This window comes from Panthera pardus, unplaced genomic scaffold (genome assembly GCF_024362965.1).
Source record: "Panthera pardus isolate Hobbes unplaced genomic scaffold, ASM2436296v1 HiC_scaffold_20, whole genome shotgun sequence".
Classification (NCBI taxonomy): Eukaryota; Metazoa; Chordata; class Mammalia; order Carnivora; family Felidae; genus Panthera; species Panthera pardus.
This window is the reverse complement of record NW_026526766.1, coordinates 7,233,941-7,239,841: the sequence shown is the minus strand read 5'-3', so window position 1 is coordinate 7,239,841 and position 5,901 is coordinate 7,233,941. Positions and strand designations below refer to the sequence as shown.

At 54.3% G+C, this 5,901-nt stretch overlaps 1 long non-coding RNA gene across 1 annotated transcript; it reads left to right on the top strand.

Moving 5' to 3' along the window:
- Nucleotides 1-2,986: 2,986 nt before the first annotated feature.
- Nucleotides 2,987-4,311, top strand: LOC128778548 (uncharacterized). Its single transcript, XR_008424116.1, has 2 exons — nucleotides 2,987-3,651; nucleotides 3,742-4,311. It is a non-coding gene; the product is annotated as an uncharacterized LOC128778548 (long non-coding RNA).
- Nucleotides 4,312-5,901: the final 1,590 nt, after the last annotated feature.

The window sequence follows — 5,901 nt, the reverse complement described above, 5'->3', positions numbered from 1 at the left end:
AGGTCCACCCCAAATACCCACTTTAGGCCTTCCCCCAACCTCTGTTAATATCTGTACCTGTCTGTAAAACGGTTAGAACTACGCTATTGTACGTGGTTCACGGAATTAACTCACAAACAATGAAAACTCGTAGCTAAAAGCTGGGAAACAAACACAGTAATTTCGGCCCCGAGACCAGGCACTTCTTTTGATGTGGGGGGTGGGTGGCCCTCACAGAGCAACTGTCAAATGCATCTGGAGACGGATGGTGCAAGGCGCATTCTCCTTGCTCACCCCGCACTGGCTCCATGCTGTATGCTTCGCTCCTGTCTATGGTCCCCCTATCAGGCCCTCATCGGGACAGAAAACACCGCTTCTGTTCTGCTAGTGTTTTCCTTGATTCTATCATATTAAGTGATGCCTGGCCAACTAACTCTGCAATCTCAACTGTTCTCATCATCTTTAAAAAATTTTTTTAATGTTTTTATTTTATTTTTGAGAGAGAGAGAGAGAGAGAGAGCACACGCGAGCGAGCAGGGGAGGGGCAGAGAGAGAGATCATGAGATCATGACCTGAGCCGAAGTCAGACGCTCCTGAGCCACCCAGGCGTCCCTGTTCCCACCATCTTTAAAGGGAAATCCAAATTATCTGACCTACTAAAACGTTGTTATGTCAGCAAAGAAGACAGCCCCAGGAGTACATATTCAGTCATCCAACTTACATAAGGTATTTTTAAAGACAGGCAAAATTAATATATCTGTTAGAAGTCAAGGCTGTGGCTAGGGAACACGGTGACTGGAGGGCAGTGTGAGAGATGTTTCTGGAGTGTTGATGACATTCTATTTCTTGATCTGAACACCAGTTGCTCAGTTGTGTTTAGCTCATGAAATTTCATCAAGCTTAACATACGTGTACTTTTCTGTATGGATATTTTATTTCACCCCAATAAAGAAAAAATGGGTTTAGCGTCAACTCTGCCTGGAGTAAATGGAAAACCTGGAACTTGGGCATCTTTTACCAAACGACAGGTTAGAGTCATTTAAAGATTTTGTCATACGCCTCATCCTCCAGGACGGAGTAAGGCAGCACATTTTTTTTACCGCATAGATTTCCTACATGCTTGTTTATTTTTAAATTTGATTTTCAATCTTAATGGATCCTGTGAAGCAACCAAGCAAGTGAAAAGTTGGAGTCAAGTCCTGTATTTCTACCTTCTTTCTAATACCCTCTACAGAGAATAATTACAGAAACACAGAAAATGACTTCTCCAGGGAAGCGAGTGTGGCCTGGATGCCACTTCCTGAATTATCTTCTTCAAGAGGTACTTCATCTATATTTGGCAAGAATTACAAACTAACATTCCAACTCCAGAGATCACTACCTACAATACGCGAGGGACCAAAGTGAAAAGATTGTCCTCAGATTTAATTTACTAGCAAGGAAGAATACTCAGAGAAAAAAAAAAAAAAAGACTGAGGACACTCAGCTCCCTTTTGAAACAATGGAAAGACCCCTTTCTGCTGTATGAATAAAGGCAAGGCTGGTACCAAACATTAGTTTGCTATTATCTAACCTCCCCCACCCCGCCTATTTTGGCCCAATAGGAATTTCACCTACTAGGTGAACCCTGGAGTCCACCCCACCTGCCCCCCTCCCCTCAAAAAAGGTTGCTTTTCTTATTTGGAACGATGATCACTTCCAAGCAAACCAACAACAGACCTCAGGTATTCGGTCTCTGACAAACCGACTACCCTTAAGTAACTTGGGTGGAATCAGGGATCAGAGAAAAGATGCCCTCTCCCAACTGGCCTACGGTGAACCAGGAAGGCAGGGAGTGACAGCAGCACTGGGACTTAACTGCTCAGGCTCAAGAACTGTTAAGTCCTTCGAGCAACAATGACGACTTCAACAGCCAGTAAGAAAAAGTGTTTTTGGAAAGTAACTGGGAAAGAACTGTCCCCTACTCCTCTCAAAGGCACTGGAGGGTCTAGTCCGGCTGCCACAGACAACTAATGGCAACTGGAGTGCATTCGCGTGTGACCCTTAAACTTCAGCAAGTTCCCAACTGCAACACATGATATATAACATCACACACTCCTGTCTCTACGTGGCTGCAAGCTTCCCCCCAGCCTTCTTTGTGAGCAGATCCTCTTTTCGCAAACCTTCGCAGGATGCACTTGTTTAACACGTTACCAAGGAAGTAAAATCCGAGGAGGGACAAGAGGAGAAATGGGAAGATTTAAACCAAACAAGTCAATTTTGTACAAAAGAAAAAAAAAAAGAAAAAGAAAAAAAGCTTCCCAGCTTAGCGTAACAGAGGGTGCTCTAATGGAGAACGTGACACAGGGGGAAAGGGATGTCTGGCTGACTCCCAAGGCAGAAATCATGACTCATCAAAGCTTTCAGTGGGGACACAGAGGCTTCACATTAGTCTGGAGCTCACCTTCAGGCCAAGAAACGCTCTCTGCGCTGGACACTAGGAAACTGCAGTGTGTGTCCGGCATCTGTACCCACCGGCTGTGAGCGACTGGACAAAACCCTGCGAGTCTCTGGCTCTCGGTTTCCCCGTTCACAGGTGACCCCATCCATCGCCAAGGTCCCTTCCAGCGTTCACCGTCTATACTCGATATTCCCCGGTCCCCGGTCTTTTTCCCAAAGGGAACTGGTCCGCTGGGGGGAGCTGCGGTACACCCCTCCCCCCACCCAGCCCGACCCAAACTCCGCGGAGATACTGAGGTTCTGGAAGTACGTGACCGGACGGTGCAAAGCCCTTTTGTCTGCAAAGGGGGCCCGCAGTTACAAGAGTCCCGTCCCCACAGATGCTGCTCCCCGTGATTCCGGAAGTACCCTCCACCCCAGGCCCCAGGCCCGAGTTCAGATGCTCCGGGGGATCCGGGCCTCCCAGATGCCCGGGAAGGCTAGCCGCGGGGTGGGGAAGACGCAGCAGAGGGGCGGGGGCCTCTCCAGGCGGGAGGAGGACTTGCGAGATCCGGAGAGGTGCTGGGGACCCACTGGACGGGGAGACGCGCCTGGGGCAGGGCTGGAGGAGAGCAGCGCTTATCTGACCCCGGCTGCCCTCCCGCCCCAGGTCCCAGGCCCGAGTCACCAGGCTCCCCCAGCGGAGGGGCGGGTCTGAGCGGGGAGGCGACAGGGACCGGCTGGGGTGCGCTGCTGCGACCCCGCCACTCTCCGGCCGCCTCTGACCCCAGCCCTCGGCCCAGTCCGCGAGCTAGCGCAGCAAAACAAAACAAACTCGCGCTGGTTTCCTGTTGTGCAACCCAGTCCTGAGTAAGTCCGGGCCGAAAGGGCGCCGCCGCCGGCCCGCGGCGGGGAGCCCGGGCGGCGGGGACCCGCGCGCTGCCCTTCCCGGCCGAGCTGGGACGCCCGGGCAGCCGCGGGCCCCGCCAGCCGCAGCGCCCACGGAACCGGTGCCCCAGCCCCCGGGTCTCCTTCCGCGTCTTTGCTCCCAAACACCCCGGCGAGTCGAGGGCGCGACCCGCGAAGCCAGAAACAACCTTCTCCCAAAGCGTGTCCCTCCAGGTACCTAATTGAATCATCCATAGGATGACAAATCCGTCCGGGCCAAGTTTTCCAGACACTTGGGCAACTTCCTCGTCCCCGGGGTGATTTGTCAGCTGCAGTGAGTAACTTGGCAGTGTCGCTCGGGGCAAGGTGTGTGTCTAGGGGAGAACCCGGTGCTCACTCACGCTTTCCAGAGAGCAGCCCCGACCGACTTCAAAATACACACAGGGTCATTTACAGGGACGGGAGCCGTGAGCACGACAGAGTGCCCGAGACCGAGACATTCTCCAAACAGTGCTGACATTCCGTCGGCCCCAGAGAAGTGTAAACGCCGAGTGACGAAGCCGAAGCCGGCGGGGAGTGCGAGCGTCTGGGTACGTCTGCGCATTCTGCGGCGTGGGAGGTGAAAGTTAGAGACCTGGCGGCTGCGGGTGGTGGGACCGTCCCAGCGACAAGTTCAAGGACCCCCAACCGAAGGGCCTCCTGGAGCAGTGGGGACCTGGTCTCGGGCGAGGTGCGAGCGTGCAAAAAAAAAAACAAAAACGCCCTTGGTGGAGCTTCACAAACACGTGGGAGCTGGAAAAGGCAGCTTCAGCCCCGTGTGTGTGCGCGCGCGGGACCTCACGTCACCCCACCAACTCTCACTTCTCCAAAGTTTCCCTTCAGTGGGGACTCCTGGGTGGCGTGCAGGACCACAGCCGCGCGTCCTGTAACTTGCCTTCACTGTGTGGCCCTCTGGCCCCTGCTGTTCAAAAGAAAAACCAAAAACAAAATCTCCTCCTAATTAAAGAAACTTTAATACCTTGTGGATTTCCTCTCCGTCTTCTACACCAGGCGCTCTTAGGCAACTGACAACAACACGGCTTGATCACTAATTGAGGGCTGCAAACAGATCTTTCCGAAAATCTGGGGCTGGGGGGGCGGGGTGCGCGTATCCTTAAACCCGCGCAAACGCCACTGGCTCCGCGTGGAAAACTAATTCTAATCCCTAGTTTGTATCTCGGAGCGTTAACTCCCCCGCGCTCTCAAGCGCCGGTTTCTCCCGACTCTCGCCTGCGAGCAAAGTTCCTATGGTAGCCACTTACCAGGTAACCCGGATTTCCACAACAAAGCCAGGCAGGCGTGTGGGTCCCTTCCCCTGCCAGCCTGTGAGTGACAGCGGTGGCCAGCGCTGGCGAAGAGTAACTTGGGGCTCCAGCCCTTCAGCGCGCTCCGCGGGTTCTGCCTCCTTCGGAAACGAAAACTCCCATCCAAGCCGGGGGACGGTGCGCGGAAACCCGGCCCCGGTGCCGTGTGTGCGCGCGCGTGTGCGAGGGCAGCGGCAGCAGGGGGAGGAGAAGGCAGAGGGGGGGTGGCTGGACCCTCGGCATCAGCGCATTCTCCCCCCCCACACAGACATACACACACGCAAATGTTTTTAAAAAGTTGAGTTTCGACTTTGTGCCTCGCCTGTCCCGCTCATCCTCGCCCCGGGCCGGGGGATGCGTCTGGGGGGCGGTGCGGGATGCTGGCTAATTGCTTTCGGCGGCGGTTCCGTGGCGGGGGGGGGGGGGGGGGGGGGGGGGGGGGCGCTGGTGCGAGCCTGGACGACTGCGGGCGAGCGTGGGGGGGTGGGGTGGGGAGGGGCAATGGCCCTGGCGCTGGTGCCCTTGCGCGCCGCGCACTGGGCTGCAGGGGCGGCGCACTGTGGACACGGCTGCAGGGGGAGGGAGGCGGGAGGCGGAGAGCGGGGGTGAGGGAGGAGAGGCAGCCCTGAGAGGAGCGTGGATAAGTGTTCATCGGCGCAAGGGCCGGCCTGTGGCCAGCTGCTTCCTGAGTGTGAGCGCTGGTGGGGGGCGGGGAGGGGGGCGGGGAGGGGGGGAGGAGGGGGAAGAGGGTGGAGACGGGCTCGCCGGTCACCAGGCTGGCCAATTCGATGGCTGAGCTTATGTCTCCCTCTCCACGCGTTCACACACACTGTCCCTCCCTTGTGCCTGAGCGTTTAGGAACTCCAGAACAGGGTACAGCAGCCAGGCACTCGGCCGCCTTCTTGGGCCTTATTTGTTGAATTGGCTTTTTTTTTTTTTTAACATGAAAAATGTGTCAGCTTTTCGACAGGATCTGATGTCAAATGGTAGAGAACAAGTGAAAAAAAAAAATACCCAATAGTAAATGGAGAGAGAAAAACTTTTTAAAAAGTGGTAAATGGCAAAAGTATCTTCTGATATACAGGATTCGATGAACACAACTTCAAAAACGGCTAGATGAGGCACAGAGGCCGCCCTTGGCATCTTTTCTAAGTAAAGGATAAACAGAGAAGAAATGGAAATGTTACTCGAATATAAAATTCTAAAAACAGGCTGTTAGAAATGGAGGCGCACTCCCTGCATACAGTGGCACTTTCTCCTTAAGAATTCAATA